The sequence below is a fragment of the Macrobrachium nipponense genome, chromosome 13, assembly GCF_015104395.2.
Source record: "Macrobrachium nipponense isolate FS-2020 chromosome 13, ASM1510439v2, whole genome shotgun sequence".
NCBI lineage: Eukaryota > Metazoa > Arthropoda > Malacostraca > Decapoda > Palaemonidae > Macrobrachium > Macrobrachium nipponense.
This window is the reverse complement of record NC_087206.1, coordinates 86,325,428-86,343,420: the sequence shown is the minus strand read 5'-3', so window position 1 is coordinate 86,343,420 and position 17,993 is coordinate 86,325,428. Positions and strand designations below refer to the sequence as shown.

The 17,993-nt window shown below is 35.7% G+C and overlaps 1 protein-coding gene across 1 annotated transcript in view; it reads left to right on the top strand.

Moving 5' to 3' along the window:
- The first annotated feature begins 11,072 nt into the window (after window positions 1-11,072).
- Window positions 11,073-17,993, top strand: part of LOC135225384 (uncharacterized) — a 61,159-nt gene continuing 54,238 nt past the window's right edge. Inside the window, exon 1 of the mRNA XM_064264717.1 lies at window positions 11,073-11,202. The gene's annotated coding sequence lies outside the window, so the exon portion shown is untranslated. The remainder of the gene's footprint in view (window positions 11,203-17,993) is intronic.

Here is a 17,993-nt window from a genome sequence, read left to right as displayed (position 1 = left end):
AAATCTGGAGAAAGACTGTACTGACATGTTGTTACGGAATGGTTCTGCAAGTTATTAGGGAGCCATATTTTTAATAAAGGATTGGCTATGGAAACCTTGGTATCATAAAAAAAACTATAATGATATAACGTACCCTAACCTAACCCAGCAGGCCGTGTTACTCCATTCCCACCTGAGACCCCCAGTGAAGGAAACTCCACTTTTTACCAAAAGCGCCCTTATAACACTGTGCTTAGGTATGTGATAGCATTCCAAGGAGGCCAGCAAACAGAAACATATCAGTTCTGAGGTTAATTACTACAGTCGACTGCCCAAAAATATCAGTAATTTATTGATAACCAAAACGCTTTAGAAAAGGTAAATTTCCAAGGTAATACCTGATGTGGAGCAACCCCATACTTCTACCTATAATAAATATATATATATATAGATATATATATATATATATATATATATATATATATATATATATATATATAGTTTCTGCTTGTCATCTTGCATTTTATATGTTTCTAACTATTATTGTTGATTCATATAGCCTGTTTATTGTATTGTCCCCAAAAATACAAAATATCTATCAGAAATGTATGAGGTACATTAATCACAAAATAAGTAAAACTAATAGGCCTACATTATTTTTGTACAAATGGTAGGTCACCAAAGATTTTTTTTTAAAAGATAAATGTATAATACTGTAACCTTTTTTTTTTCAGGCCAGATCTCTATTACCTATACTCTGTTTTTTTCCATCTGTCCACCAGCCTGTGGTGTTTGTGTATGGTAACACTGCGTCCCGGGCTTTAGATAGTTCATTTAGCTTACATTCAACAATAATCTCAGAATCCTATTTCGAATATTAGCGGTGTAATTCGCATACAGTAAATTATTACAACACTTTTCAGTTGTTAATGTACACCAAGATATCCTTTTATTTACCTAAAACTTACACATAGCGTAACTATCTAAAGCCCGGGACGCAGTGTTACCATACGCAACACCACAGGCTGTTGGACAGATGGAAAAAAACAGAGTATAGTTAGTGACTGCCAGCAAGGCTTGGGCGTTGTTATCTAGGACTGATACTTTTTGCAGGTCATTATCTAAGATTGGACTACTTGTTGATCATTAACTAAGATTGGACTAATTGGGGGTTGCTATCTGGGAAAAATCCCCATTGATTTTTCTTAGGAGTCATTTTCTAGGACTGATATTTCTTGGGGGTTATTATCTAGGAAAGATCATTACTCCTAATCCAGGGTAACCTAGGGTACCAGGTCCTAACTCAGTATGGCTCCAACCAAACCCTACCTGGAATACCATAAGTCATAGAATGAAATTCAGGGATACATCCTAGCCTAACCTTCTTAACCCAGCTTACTCTAATATAAGGTATCAGGCCCTTCCCTGGCCAGAAACTTAGAGAACATTAAAGCATAACAATCAAATACATGATTTTACCATGGTGGATCCTGATAATGGAACCAAGTCCTAAAATTTGTTTTATAAAGTAGAAACATTTTCCAGTGAAAATGATTAACTTTCATTTAGAGTGTTAAAAAGTCCTTCTTACAAATGCCTAGGTACCTTAGCATAGGAGTTTGTTAGTTTTCGTTGAATGAGAAAACTAATGTAATGTAATATTTAACCGAAGCAGAAAGCATGCCTCAGAATTTTCTGTAATTCAGGGCTGATGGAGGTAGCAATTTTCCTTACATATTTAATGAATTACACATTTTTACTTAGTTATTTTCTATCGACCAATCAATATTTTTGTATTTACTTTTGATTGACCAATCACTATTTTTGTAGATGATACTTACCCATTAATCTACCGTAACTACACCTGATGTTTATTTGGGTGGGGTTGCAAAGGTGGAATTGAGAAATGAATGAAATTTGGTTATGCATCCAGTCCTAACCTGACCTAGGATGTTAGATCCTGCATGACCTGGGGAGGGGGCTTTACAACCCCCGGTTACCTTGCCTAACCAGACCTAAGTTACCTTAGCATATAGAATTTATCTTAGTGTTACCTTCCTTAACGTAATCCACATAGCTTGTGGGAGGAAGGCTACGTGCAACTTTAACCTCCCTTAAGTTTAATTGTACAGTGGCCCCCTGTATTCGCGTTCTCCGGATTCGCGGACTCACACATTCGCGGATTCCTCTCGGGAACGTTTCCCTGCATTATTCGCGGAAAATTCGCGCATTCGCGGTATTTTTCTATGAGAAATATCCACAAATTCCTGGTTTTTGTTATCAATTTCATCATAAAATGCACTTTTTGTGATAAAACTATTAAAAAAAACAAGTATGAACATTTTTAGTGGTTTTTCTTAAGTTTTAACTAACAAAATAGGCTGTTTTTAGCGTTTTTATAGGGGTTCCAAACATTCGCGGATTCTAACTATTCGCGGGGGGGTCTGGTACGCATCCCCCGCGAATACGGGGGGACCACTGTAATACGGTATTGGAAATTGCTCTATATGAATATATCCAGACCTTACCTATCCTAAGATGCCACATACTTCCAGGCAGAGTGTCACTCACCTGTCCTAACTGCTGGCCTTAGACTGTTGCCAAAACGTATGGCACTGCTACGTAACAGGGATGTATTCCAGCCCAATTTTTTGTGGTTAATGTAGGTGAATATAAAAAGTCATGCATGTACAATTGACAAAAGTTCATCAATACATATACAGTGGTACCCTGACATAAGAGTTTACTTTGTTCCGTGACCAAGCTGGTAACTCAATTTGCATGTAGATCAAATTGAATTTCCCCGTTGAAATGAATGGAAATACTATCAATTCATTCCAGCCCCCCAACAAGCACAAACTTTGTTGGTTATGTGTTTTTAAGTAAGAAAAATGTTGGTACTTTATAAATAACAAATACGTAATGTATAAAAAATAATATACATGGTAAAAGTGAATGTAAGGAGATAAACTGATTTTATTAAGTGTATTTTAAGATCACACAAAGATGCTGGTGGAGATGGGGCAGCGAGTTGAGCGGCCTATACTACGGGCTGCTCTATGAGGAAGAGCCTGTGTTGGCCTAAGGCCAGCTTAATCAAATACAACAAGATGAGCAGCCTAGTGAGTGCTTCGGTGCATATGGAGGGTGGTTGTGGGAGGCAGAAAATTGGCGGAGGAGATTTTTTCAAGTCACACGCTATTGTTAACGTAACTTACTTGCTACATACTTAATGCGACATTGCTAAATTTGAGTTTGCCCTCCGCATAACCTGCAGATTCTCTTTGGTTATGTTGTGACACTTATAGGCTATGTGTATTCTGAGTCATGGATGAGTAGTGGTTTGTGGCCTGGCAGGCTCTTCTCTGCCATTATATAGGTCCTCCTTGGCATCTCATTCCAGATGAACCCTGTCTTATTATGGTTGAAGACTTGCTGGGCAACATATCCTGCAGCTTCTACCAGTTGAGAAAAACTTTGAACAAACTCCTCAGCTGCCTTCACATTGGAGCTTGCTGCCTCACCGTGCTTGATGACGGGATGAATGCCGTTCCTCTTTTAAAAATGATCAAACCAGCACTGATTGGCTTTGAATGACTCTTCCAATGCCTCGTCTATCGATGTTCTCAGCGTCTTCCGCACCAAATCTGCGTAGATATCTTGTGCCTTCTCATAGATGATGCTTTCCATCACAGTATCTCTCGCAAGCTACCTCTCATTCAACCTCTCCAAAAACAACTTCATCTCTTCATGAGCTGAGGTCCGGAGCTTTGAAATAATCTTGACACCCTTAATTGGCCTTATAGTCTTTATCGACTCTGTCCTTCAAAATGGTACAGATTGTAGAAATAGTCCTGTTGTACTGCCTCACCAAGTCCATACCAACCACACCTTAATCAAGTTTTTCTATGATTTCATGCTTCATATCCAAAGTAATCGGCCTTTTCTTCTCAGCTCAGGTCTTGTTACTCACATAGTGAAAACTAAGAACTGTTGCAAAATGAGAGAAGTGCTACGAGATGCCATGTAGATGCTTGCACGGCAAGGTAACCTTGTGAATTGAACAAGATTGCACTGCTTGGTCATCTTGGTGCTGGCAATGGCAGATGCATTGGTAGATGGTGTCTCCTGGGCCTACTGGCTGGTAGTTCAAATTTTGGCTCTCTTCTTAAACGAAAAATTCGCGTGCACAATTTTGCTTTAAGAAGCATATATGTATACATACATGACTTCAAACCTCGGTTTTCGTACGTTCCCTATGTTTTCGTACACTTTAAAACGCTTTATCCGGGACCCAGCACGTTACCGGGCACCCATATCGAGTGCCCAATCATAGCATCCCATCTTCTTTTGTGACCCATTCTGCTTTTGTGTTCGTTGTTGTTTTTGAAGAAAGTTCCAAGTTGTAGCCCCTGTGTAAAAAAGGCGAGAAACACTATTGAATTTAAGAAAGAACTCATAGCAAAGGAGATAAATAGATATTTGTTTGGTGGGCTGTAATGGCGTTCCCTATATATTAATATAACTAGATATTGTATAGTTTTGTGAACGCACACATTCAGACTGACACTGTGTCATGTTTCATGTATTATTATGGATTGTAATACACTCCATTTTTTTCCTTGCTCTGTTGTGTTGCTATTATGCAACATTAAATAATTCTCTCTCTCTCTCTCCGTTTTCCCCTAAGGACCCGAGGCTTTGGTCTGCGAACAATTTTATAATCCTATCCAATCAACTCTCCCTTGCCAGAATATGTCGCTTTTGTCAACAGAAGGTAAATCCGAAATGCCTCCGCCATTTTATCCATAAATGCATATTCTGCAGATGTAATTCCCTTTCGAATTACTCGTGGCAATTAGAATAAGAGAATGCTCTTAAGATTCGGTTTTCGTTATAAACTGTCCTTGTAAATAGAAGTAATTTCATTAAGGCTTCAGCTTATGACAACGCCGCTTAGTTTCAGCGTCCTTCTGAACATTAGATGTCCAGTAATAAGTTTGAAGTAATGCCATACAATTTAAACAAGGCAGGCAGGGGGGTTAAGGGTGGGGAAGCCAGCTCACCTCGTTAATGTTATTTGTGGGGTTACTGGCTTTGGCCTTAAGGCCTGTCCACACGAGCGGGCCTGATCGAGGTGCTCCGGGGTTGACGGGCAAATTCTGGCGGGCTTACCCGTGAATGTTGTCCGGCATGTCCGCACGGGTGAGGGATGTAAAGATGGGCATGCCCGACGATGCCAGTAGTGTGTTCAGTGCGGTACGATAAACATGGTGCCTACCGCAAAGATATTGTGTAGCATGATAATTGCTTTGTGTGATGAAAAAGAAGAAAAGAAGAGAATTTGGTGCAATGAATGGTTCAGTAAAAGAAATGTATATGGTTAACGTACGTCTGCCAGGGTCGAAGCTCAAGCCATCGGGCACCACCATGGTGATTTTGCTACAAGACCCATCGGGCAATTTGACGGTTTACCTGTCAAGTGTGGCCGTTAGAGGGGAGGTCCGCTGATCAGCCCGGTCGTGTGGGCAGGCCTTTACTCTTGTATCCTTTTGAATACAGACAGACGTCTCGATGTTTTTGTTTGGTGATAGGATTTTGCTGATGCAACTAATACTAGGCCTACTAACTCTTGTATACAAAACTGGATAATTCGATGGGTAGTTTTAGAATTAGAACTTGTATATCTTTACTCATGCCCATTCACTTCTTTGTTGTGGAATACAGTAATGGTAATTTGTTTTTATTTTAAGGTAATATTTTTGTTATTAGTTGGTGGCTGATGGGGAAGATAGAGAATTGATGTTTCTAGGTATTTAAAGCTGTAGGTAGGTTATCAGAATAAGACTGTTATTATCTGAAGTCATATCGAGAGTTTGAGCATAGTCTAGGTTGTTATTTTTCAGCTTTCCATTAGTAACTTCCTGTCCATGCATTGAATTAGAGAAGTTGTATTTGGACAGAGACACTCAATTTCATGTTCCCGTTTAAAATATAGAATTTGAAGTATTTAGTTATTCAAAATCTTAACCAGAAAACGTAAGATACCATGAAAGATCGCAAGAATTAGAATAATTCAGAGTAAAGATAGGGAAAGAAAGATGAAACAGTTTCCACATGTTCAGGAACTTATGAATCTTTGAAATTAAACCGCAAGTATTGTTTACTCAAATATTATTTGCCATTACTTATTAATTTCTTTGATAATGCTTTGGTGCTGTGAATCTGTCCGTGAATACGGCTATTTGGCTATGTTTCAGAAAAGGAATTCAGAATGTGATCTCGCTAAGTTCCCTATACCCCAGGTTGGACTAGCGCGCGATCCGTTTGCCACAGTGACCGACAGCTATGGAAGTGTCCTTTGGAAGTGTCCTTCAGCTGACTGTGGGTGCTCGTAGTGAGACTAGTTTTTTTAAAGGTTAATTGCATGGTTGACCTTATTCATCATTAGCAGCGCCTCAGTGGCGTGGTTGGTATGGTGTTGGCGTTCCACCTCGGTGGTAGTGAGTTCGATTCTCGGCCATTCCACTGAGGAGTGAGAGATGTGTATTTCTGGTGATAGTTCACTCTCGACGTGCAACATAAAAACACCATACAAACAAACAAATATTCATCATTAGCAACTCAATATGCCAGTGGTGTTTCATCCGGTTTGATTTCTGACGAATTGGCAACGTTGTATCTTTGAGCCGATGATGTTTAGTGCTCCGCATGGCTTTTCATACTAGAGGTGTTAAACATGACAGTAGAAACGAGAAACCACCAGTTGGTTGTAACTAAAACTAATGGCTGCTCCTTTTCCACCTGTACCTAGATTGTAAGTTGTCAACTTGTCCTTACCCCTGAAAGACATTGTATACATTACTGTCTGCCTTGTTTTTTGGGATTCGAGCTATAATTAAAGCAGCTATTATTTTGTGAATAGTTGCTTGAACGTACAGTTAGCGTTCGAAACTTCGGGCTCTGTATCCATTCTTATTTATTTCATCTATTCTTATTTCAGTTCTCACTTCTGGGACTGAGCAGAATGAAAGTCTGTGTGTAGTGTCTGTAAAAAACCCATTTTCTATAATGCACTATGTACTTAAAGTTGGGAACATTCTAAGTTTTAAGAAGATAGCGCCGTTGTTTTGGGTGTTGATTGCGATGTCGGAACAGGAATTGAAATAGTTATCTTGCTGCCAAGATGCTTCTATTATTAGGCTATTCTCCACACCTGTATTACACTGTGGTGCCATGCTATTTTACTGGCGCCACAAACTCATGTAGGCCCATACCATTTGATGTCTTCCTTAGCATAGAAAATGGAAGTCACTGGTTTTCTTCGGTATTTCTCGAATCTGCGAACCCGCGTTTTTAAGAGAAGCAGTTCAGTTCAGCACCTGAGAGGTGAATTTCATCGACTTTTTATCTATTTACATTTTTACTTTTTAAATCGTTTCATAAAAGCAGGAAAGCAATGATAGTTATAAAGATTGTTTCGGAGATGAGGCTGTTTGTAAAAACTCCGACCTTTTAAGTTAAATTACTTACCGTAAAAACCGCGGCCTTTAGTTAAATTACTTAATTAATTTTGAAAGACTTAATATGTCACAGAGTACTATACTTATTTTAGCATCTATAGTGATAGGCTATTCCCGAAATGTTTTTAATATTCGACTCCAAACAGGAAGAAAATAGTTTTTTCCCTTTCAATCGACAATACAGTTTGTACTGTCGAATCCCAAAATAATAAATTCATTGTATAAGAGAATATTCATGGAAATAAATATTCATAATTGGGCCCTCTCATGTGTAACCGTGCAACAAGTTGATTTTTACCTGATGGGTGATTTTACAAGTTATTAAAATTTATTTTTACAACAGCAAGTTACTTCACAGGAAGACTAGTAAAGGGCTCTCTCTCTCTCTCTCTCTCTCTCTCTCTCTCTCTCTCTCTCTCTCTATCTCTCTTCATCTCTCTTCCTCTCTCCTCCTCTCCTCTCTCTCTCCTCTCTCTATCAATATGCTGACTAAAAAACCTCAAGGGTAATTGGTTTCCTCTTTCTCTCTCTCTCTCTCTCTCTCTCTCTCTCTCTCTCATATGCTGACTAAAAATTCAAGGGTAATGACATTTCTCTCTCTCTCTCTCTCATATGCTGACTAAAAACTCAAGGGTAATGACATTTCTCTCTCTCTCTCTCTCTCTCTCTCTCTCTCTCTCTCTCTCTCTCTCTCTCTCTCTCTCTCTCTCTAAGACTAAAAGCTGCAGGGTAATGAGGTTTCTCTCTCTCTCTCTCTCATTAAATCTATGAAATCTGGTAAGATTTCAGACTTTTAGTTGAAATTTTGTAAAAATTGAAAAGATAGTCACTACATACTAGCTGGAATTCTGCCGGGTATTTTATGTGGTGGTGGAACTAGTACTTTGCATTTATATTCTAAAATGTATATCAGGTCTTTAGAATATAAGGTTTTTATTTCATCATTCAATTGTACATTGTTATTTTTAAAAATTTAAGATATAGTTTTATGAAGCTATTAGTCAGAGAGAGAGAGAGAGAGAGAGAGAGAGAGAGAGAGAGAGAGAGCCACCTTGACTATTCTTCCTGTCAAGTAATTTGCTGTTGTAAAAATAAATTTTTAAGATTTTTACCAATTTGTTGAGCAAATCAAGCGGTCCGTATGGTCCATGAGTTTATTGAAACCCTGCCCTTTGTAAAATAATTGTAATAATATGAGCAGTCATCCCCGTATTGTGAGGTGGGGTTGGGGGTTGTTGGTTTAGTTCCGTCATTGCACCTCACACGGTACACTGTAGGCATTACCTAAGGCTCTTTGCAGCGTCCTTTCGGCCCCTAGCTGGAACACGTTTCATTCCTTTTACTGTCCCTCCGTTCAGATTCTCTTTCTTCCATCTTTCCACCCTCTCCTAACAATTGTTTTACTGTCAACTGCGATCTTTTCTTCCTGTTACATCTTTCAAACCATTTTACTCTGAATTTCCTTTCCAGCTCTGAATGACCTCATAGGTCCCAGCGCCTGGCCTTGGCCTAAACTAAATTCTATTCCATTCCTAAGGAAGGAAATACCGGAATTATTTGTTGTTCGTAATTCAGATAGGTTGTAGTTGTTTATATACTGTGAGTGGAAGTGTTATATACTCTGTGGATTTACAGGAAGAAAATACTGCTCAGATGGAATGCAGAAATGGCTCTACTTTTGACCAACTGCCTTATGGAGGACATTCTATTCCTTAAGTCTCCACAGGTAAGGCCGTCGGTGAATTTGACGCGGTGTACTGTAGGAATTACATAGCGTCTTTGTAGCGTCACTTTTGCCCCTAGCTGCATCCTTTTATTCCTTTTTACTGTACCTTTGTTCACATTCTCTTGCATATATCTGACTTTCCTTAACACTCCCCTAATAGTTTTTTCACAGAGCAATTGCCGGGTTCTCCACCTGTTACACTTTTCAAACCTTTTCACTCTCATCTTCCCTTCCAGCGCAGAATAACATCGTAGGTCCCAGCGCTTGGCAATTGGGCTAGATTTTAAATTCCACTTCTATAGGCAAAGTCATCTTTAACAAGTCTTCTAAGGAGTCAGAAAAGTGAATAGATTAGGAGAAATTCGAAAGGAAACGAACTGGAATGGAAGAGAGATCGAGTGACGAAAATCAGCAGAAATGTAAATGGATAACTAGAGAGGGTTTACGTCATACTGACGTCACCATGAACACCGTAGATGGAAATAATACAAAGGACAGGAAGGCTGCTCGCGTCATGATGAAGAAAAACTATAGTCGAGATCTCGTCTTTTTAGAGAAAAGAAGCTGTACGTCATAATTGCGAGGATTCCTTATCAGCTTGGCGTAGCATCACGAAAGGCAGCTCGTCATTGTATCTTGTGTCAGTTATTTGTCATTTTATTAATTATTTTCTGTTTTTAAGTTCTCTCATTTTTACGTTGTACGTCATTCAGATTGATAAAACAAACTTAAAGTAGTATTTTTCGTAATAGTGACTAGCTGAAGAAAGGCCTTAACTCTTTTCGTTCGTAAGTGCAAATAACTTTAATATATCTTTTGAAGGTAGTCTGATGAATCCCGGTATTATAGAGTAATTATTATTATAGTGATATGATCCATTTTTTCCCATTTGTATTTCAATTTAGAGTCAGTTTGATCGATTAGACGCTTGACTTTCGACATTGAAAACCGACCAGGGCATTGATGAATAAACGAAAGTTTCAAAGGAACGCCTACATCAATTCACCGCAACCGATACAATAGCAAAATAGATATAGATTTTCTTCCGTTTAAAATAATGCTCTATTTTTCCCATTTGATAATCTGATTTCTCTTGACTTTCAGTGTGTGGGTCAGTAGATTTCTGTCCATCCAATAAAGTTCGCAGTGGCCATTAGAAAATCATTTTCTTTTACCCAGTCACATTATACAGAAATACTATTTATTATTATTAAAACGATGACAATATTATTTTGTTATCCCTCACATGGGAATTTAATATTTTGCAAACCTTGATTTAGTGTTGGGTAATTATAAACAATAATTTCAAATTTTGTGAAAATAGGCCTCAGGTCATTTGATAAAATTGTAGTCATTAGTGTACTAACCACTGAGAATACGAACTACAGGTATTTACGCTCACGTTTAATAATAGTCTTAATCTTTGTACACTGAAAGGTCAGCATTCTCTCTCTCTCTCTCTCTCTCTTTCCGAAATGTCACGTCTCGTGACGACCTATATAGGAAGTGGTTAAATTTCGATCGGTCGGAAATTCAACATCATTGATAATCCTTTTGAAAACTTGGGTCATTTACGTCCTGAGTTAGGTCACGCAGAAGTGAAGTCTCTCTCTCTCTCTCTCTCTCTCTCTCTCTCTCTCTCTCTCTCTCTCTCTCTCTCTCACCTGATTCGGGTTGGTGGCAGATGAGATGCTGGTAGCTAGAAGCTGTGGGCATTGTTGGAGCTCTGGAGGTCGAAGGGGGTTTTTCGTTGGAGGATAGGTCGTGGGGGGGAGGGGGGCGATGCCAGAGTTACGACGCTGGTGGTGGAGGGATGTTCCGCTCTCTGGCAGTGGCAGAATCAGCTCGCAGACTCTGAGACCCAATCAGTGTGGCCCCGGGAGCGAAGGAGGTGAGACTTACGGCACCCTTTCCGTTACTCACCTCCGTCTTCTTCCGCCCACCGGTTTTTTTGACTCGTGATCTCCATCTCGTGTTTGTGGCCTCCCGCTTAATTTTTTTTTTTTACCTTTCTCGAAATCGGACGTCGAGTGAATAACACTTTAGGAATCTCTATAAAATAAAGTGTTTTGTGACTCGAGTATGTGGTGGTGATTCGCTTTCTCTCCGATGTTTTTGGGGGTATTTTTTTTTTTTTTTTTTTAGATACAGAAATGCCTCTGAATTTCACCTTCATGTCGATTATATCCCTTTTATGTAATTCTGTCAGTGAATGGACAGAGAGTCCCGTGTGTTATGTGCTAGTGTGACCTGTCTCCTCCTATGTCTGTGTCTGTTCCGTCATTCGTCTGAATTCGTGTGAGAAGACCGTGTTGCTTTCAAACACGGGAAGGAATAAAGCCCGGTCTAAAACTGCTTGAAAAGCGGAAGCAGGAAGGGCGATTTCATGGAAATAGTGGTGCTTTGTTGCGAAGGAAAATCAAGCAAGCAAGCAAGCAGTGCCCTGGACGGAAACACACAACGTCTATAAGTTACGCAGTCTTTTTGAAAGGCACTAATACTTGTTTTTAATAAAAATTCCTTTTTTTTTTTTTTTAGTTATCTGTTAAATGTAAATACTTGGGTTTGATATTCTCTCCCTCTCCCTCTCTCCCTCTTGTCTCCAGGTCATGAAATGCTTTTAAGTGTAATTATATTGCTGCCTCAAATTCGAAGAGATTTTCTTTGTACTGAGAAAACTACTTTTATTATGATTTAACTCTCTCTCTCTCTCTCTCTCTCTCTCTCTCTCTCTCTCTCTCTCTCTCTCTCTCTATATATATATATATATATATATATATATAGAGAGAGAGAGAGAGAGAGAGAAGAGCTACCAATGTCCTTTAATATCTAATTCGCTCTACCTCGGAATTAATATATTTTCATATATGTTAACCGAAGGGGAATTTTTTTAGTCGATAAGAAATTTGTCGGCTCACGGGCGCGAACCATCGAACCCAACAAGTTTAGGACGCATAATGAAGCCTTAAACCACACTGCCACCGCAAGATATTAAAGGACATTTGTAGCTCGATGTATGTATATGAATCACGGTAATGTGATATGACATACATATATATATATATATATATATATATATATATATATATATATATATATATATATATATGCATATATATATATATATATATATATATATATATATATATATATATATATATATATATATATATATATATATATTTCGCCTTATTCATTGCATTGAGAATAATTCATATATGAAGAAACTTAGCTGTTCAGTATTTGTTGAAGACCTGGCAATCCCGTACTGTAGTAATTATTATTATTATTATTATTATTATTATTATTATTATTATTATTATTATTATTATTATTGTTATCATCATCGTCATCCGTTTTCCGATCTATCCATGTTTTTGTCGTTTTTATTATCATTATACTAAATTCTTTTTGTGGGTTAGATTGGTTAATCAGTATTTGAAACGAGGTTAGATGAATTGATAATGATGTTCATGATGCCATAAACGTGGTCGGTCCGAGTATCTCTCTCTCTCTCTCTCTGTGTGTGTGTATGTGCGTGCTTGTTCACTTGTCTCTCAGTATCATTTTTCCCTGTATGCAAGTTTATCCCGAGCATCAACAGCCCCCCCCTCCTCTCTCTCTCTCTCTCTCTCTCTCTCTCTCTCTCTCTCTCTCTCTCTCTCTCTCTCTCTCTCTCAGTATCGTTTTTTCCTCTATGCTAGATTATTCCTAATATTTATAGTCCCATTTCTCTCTCTCTCTCTCTCCAGTCGTTTGTTTATGTATACGTGTGCTGAAATACTTAAGTTTTTCGTTCATTATATTCGAAATAATGAATTTATGATCACTTTGTTAAATTCATTTCACGAAAATAGATAATTTTATAACCACATTTTGAATTGGATAGCCATGATCAATTCAAATTCATTTTCATATTAGCACGGAAAGATTAAGTGCCTCTTGGAAGGCATATGATGATCGCTGATATGAGTTTATCATCTTGCTCTTCATTTTTATACCTCTGAAGAACCTGTAGATATTTGTATTTTTACACTAAGACTGCCTCGGAACGTTATTTCCCTTAATACCCTTAGTACTATTCTCCTTGCATTTTAATACATTTTTATCTATTTTTAAGTGTTTTTTTTTTCTTTTTTAGTAAGTTTCTAATTTGGGTCGATTTTTTTTATACTCTCGTTGATCGTAGTTACGAAGCCAGTTGAAATGTCAGTCAATCAATAAATCAGGGTTTAAGTTTCTGCATGTAATATTGATATTATACAAGTAATATCTTCTAAAGCATTATACATCCTACGAATTATATCATAGCCACGCGAGACTGAAATACTGAAGAAATCTAGTGATGTCGGTGTGTATAAGATTCTCTCTCTCTCTCTCTCTCTCTCTCTCTCTCTCTCTCTCTCTCTCTTCCAGTCGATCTCTGTCCCTCTCTCTCCCCTCTCCTCCTCTCCTCTCCCCGTCATCTTCTCTCCTTCTCTCTCTGATGAACATTTACCTTTTGATCCTTGTGGATTTCTTCACAATCTTTTATGGTCATTTCCGTTTTAGAATCTTAATTTGTAGGTTGCTTTGAGTCATAAAGTATTTTTCGTTTATCATTTGGAGAAACATCATCATTATTGAGGTCGAGTGAATAAAATTGTGATACCACTGTTTTGCTGAAGATGACTGATGAGTAATTAGAAAAATTCCCCAATTCAGTTTTGAAATAATAATAATAATGTTATTACATAGGGTGGTTCGCTGAGTATTATTAAAGGAATACACAAGGAGAAATCATATATATATATATATATGTGTGTGTGTGTGTATGTGCGCGCGCGCATACGTGCATTATGTGATTAATACTAGCTGACCAACCCAGCACTGCCCAGTAAAACTGAATGACAACCGATAAACTCAGAAACCATGGATTAGACACTTAATATTTGTCGTTTTTGGCTAGCTTTACATGTCACCCTCTTCCCTCCCTTCTCATCCCCCCTTCCTATCGGGGCTAAACTTGGAACTGTTACTATTCATCTCGGTGACCTCGAAAACTATGGATTAGATACATATCTCTTGTTTTCGGTTGTTTTTTTACATGTCGCCCCCTTTCTATCCCATCCCTTCTGGTGCCAGTGATGTCTTACCCCCAACAGTATTCTTTCTGAGATAGTAAGTCATATGTATACCAAGTTTTGCTGAAGTTGCTCAATGCATTTAAGAGTTATGCTGGAATATATATATACATATCAATGTACTTAATCTGTGTGTATATATATATATATATATATATATATATATATATATATATATATATATATATATATATATATATATATACTATGCATATAATAAATTTGATAGCCTTATCCTTGGTTTGAACAATCAAATTTAACTTTGCACTCTTTCTGAAGCAATTTGATCGTTAATTTTATTCGTTTTCAATTTTTATGATTTTTATGAAGACAGGGCTCTTATTTGAAAGTACCTCTTTGAAACTGTTTGTATTTGGTGATTTATTTTTATGGTCGTGTAATTAAATGTAGGGTGACACTGATGTGGTAGTGATCTTTTTCTGGTGAGGCCATTTACTTAGTGGAGTTTAAGATTTTTTTAAAATTCTTTTACTGAAGCTTGCAGTGTGGTCAGTTTGTAGCTTTTTGTGCGGTCAGTTTCTATATATATTATACTATATATATATAATATATATATATATATATATTAATATGTATAAATATATATATATTATATATATATAATATTAATATGTATATATATATATATTATATATTTATATGTGTATATATATATATATATCATATATATATATATATATATATATATTTATATATATATATATATTATGTATATATATATATATATATATATATATATATATATATATATATATATCATGGATATCCGTGACCATTTCCCCCATAAATGTATTTTTTTCAAGTAATATCATCGGATATTCTTGTTAACAAATCTATAAAAGTAGTATTTACTCCAGAGAATTAATATATTATGTATATTATATATATATATATATATATATATATATATATATATATATACACATGTATATATATATATATATATATATATATTCCAGGGAATTAATTTATATATATATATATATATATATATATATATATATATATATATATATTAATTCTCTGGAGCAAATAGTACTTTTGTATATTAACATGTACATTAGTAGATTATATTACTTGAAAATGTACAATTTTTTAGGAAATGGTCACGGATATTCCTGTTATAAATATGAATTATAATAAGTAGTCATTAGTTTACAAATATCACAAATATGTTATCACAAATATGTTAGCATTAAACAAGAGTAATAATAATTTTGGTCATTATAAATAAAAGCGTTTATGGGAGTAGTACGTGGTTAACAATGTCATTTGAATATATTTTGCCCCCTATTTATGAGAGATATTTAGTACGGTTTATAAAGTGCATGAGTAAGAGTGAAAGCCATTGTAAATACGCACAAACACATTTTTCCAAGATCTTATATCGGCCCGAACGGTATGAGCCTAATAAATTAAATATTTATGCAATTATACCGTAGACCTTTTCGGAGGTCCTCTTAACCTTATAGGCAAAAAGGGGAAAAAAATAATCCTTTGGCCATTTACAAAATACGTTGGGGTTAATGTTGGGTGACACAGATGATTGTAAATTGAATAGAATTGGATTGTTGTTAGTTAAGCAAACTTTAATTATGATTTTAGTAAAAGAGGTCGACACTTTAAGACTGTTCATTTATTAAAAGTTGTTCAGAAGTTCCGATAATGAGAATTGACTACAGTCGGTTTCTTGAAGATATTTCTAGTCTTTAGTTTATCTGATAAAACTTTGTTTATACATTACAACAAAAAACAATTTTTTATGTAGTTATAAATGCACCTCTCTCTCTCTCTCTCTCTCTCTCTCTCTTCTCTCTCTCTCTCTCTCTCTGTATATATATATATATATATATATATATATATATATATATATATATATATATATATAACATATATATATATACATGTTTGTGTACTCTCTCTCTCTCTCTCTCTCTCTCTCTCTCTCTCTCTCTCTCTCTATATATATATATATATATATATATATATATATATATGGTACAGTAAGATTGTGAAAACCAGTGATTTCACGAAATCCCTGATATTTTCAGAAAATTCATGAAATCACCAATTCACTTAGAAACATTTGAACCCCTAGGGCCTAGAGCTAAACACGGCGAAACAGTGATTCTTCTACACTGTTTCGCCATGATTACAGGAATTCCCTTAATTAAAATTTCAGGGATTTCGTGAAATCCCTGGTTTCACAGCCTTAGCGTAATATATATATATATATATATATATATATATATATATATATATACATATATATATATATATATATATATAATATATACTATATATATATATATATATATATATATATATATATATATATAATTTTTATTTTTGTTTTATTTTTTTGTTAGTCGTTACTTAAGTGCTTTCGAGATACAGGCTCATATACTTTTGGTAAATGTTATGCTTTATATTTTTATCTTCACTTATTTTGTATAACTAATCAAATTATAAGGTGGTATGGTGATATCTCGTATTCCAAAAATGATGCTCTCTAGTCTAATATTGGTGTGTGAAGGTCACGTGGTCCTTTACAACTCCTGGGTTTAACATTCCTATGCAAATCATCTAGTACACACACACACACACACACACACACACACACACACACATATATATATATATATATATATATATATATATATATATATATATATATATATATATATATAAAATGCGTGTACGAGTGTGTATATTATACCTACCCAATAAATATCATGGTTAAACTGATATCTTGACCAACCATTCTAAAATTACTCGAACCTACATTAATTGATTTCAGAAAAGATTAAACCTTCTACTAACAATCATTTGAAAACAGAAATACACGACTTTGCGGAATCTCCAGCTTGATATTCAAACTTGGCTTTAAATAACGCCAGCCACGAACCATTTGTCTTCCACGAATATGAATTAGTAGAAGAAATTTGCGAAGCGTGTTGAAGGGTTTGGGAGGGGGGGGGGAAGGGGGGCGGTTGTGGGGTAAGAAACTCAAGGGAAATTGGTTAAATGGATAAGAATAAAGAAAATAAAGACAAGGGGGGTTGGGGGTCACGGTCAGAAATTCGTCGAAAATTTCCATTGTATTAGAGTTTAAAAAATTATGAAGACGTTAATGTTTTCAATATTGTGGTATTGTATGCCGAAGAGCTCATTTAAGTAAATATTTAAGGCTTATTAATGATATATATATATACATATATTATAGATACGTTTATATATAATAACGTATATATATATATATATATATATATATATATATATATATATATATATATATATTTATATATTATTCATTCTACCTATCTATCTGTCTTCACAAATTTGTGATATCCGTATATGTACTGGTACACGTGTATTATAGATATATATATATATAATATATATATATATATATATATATATATATATATATATATATATTATATATATATATATACATTAAATATCAAATGCCGTTTCATATAGAATTCACTATACCTTGAGAATAACTCTTCTTCAGTGGGAAATGCAGTTCGTAGGTGCTTCTGCACCGGCCAGGATTGGAACTTTGAGTCCTTTGGTTCATTAACAGCGGTGGTCAGTGGCTTTGGCCAACCGACC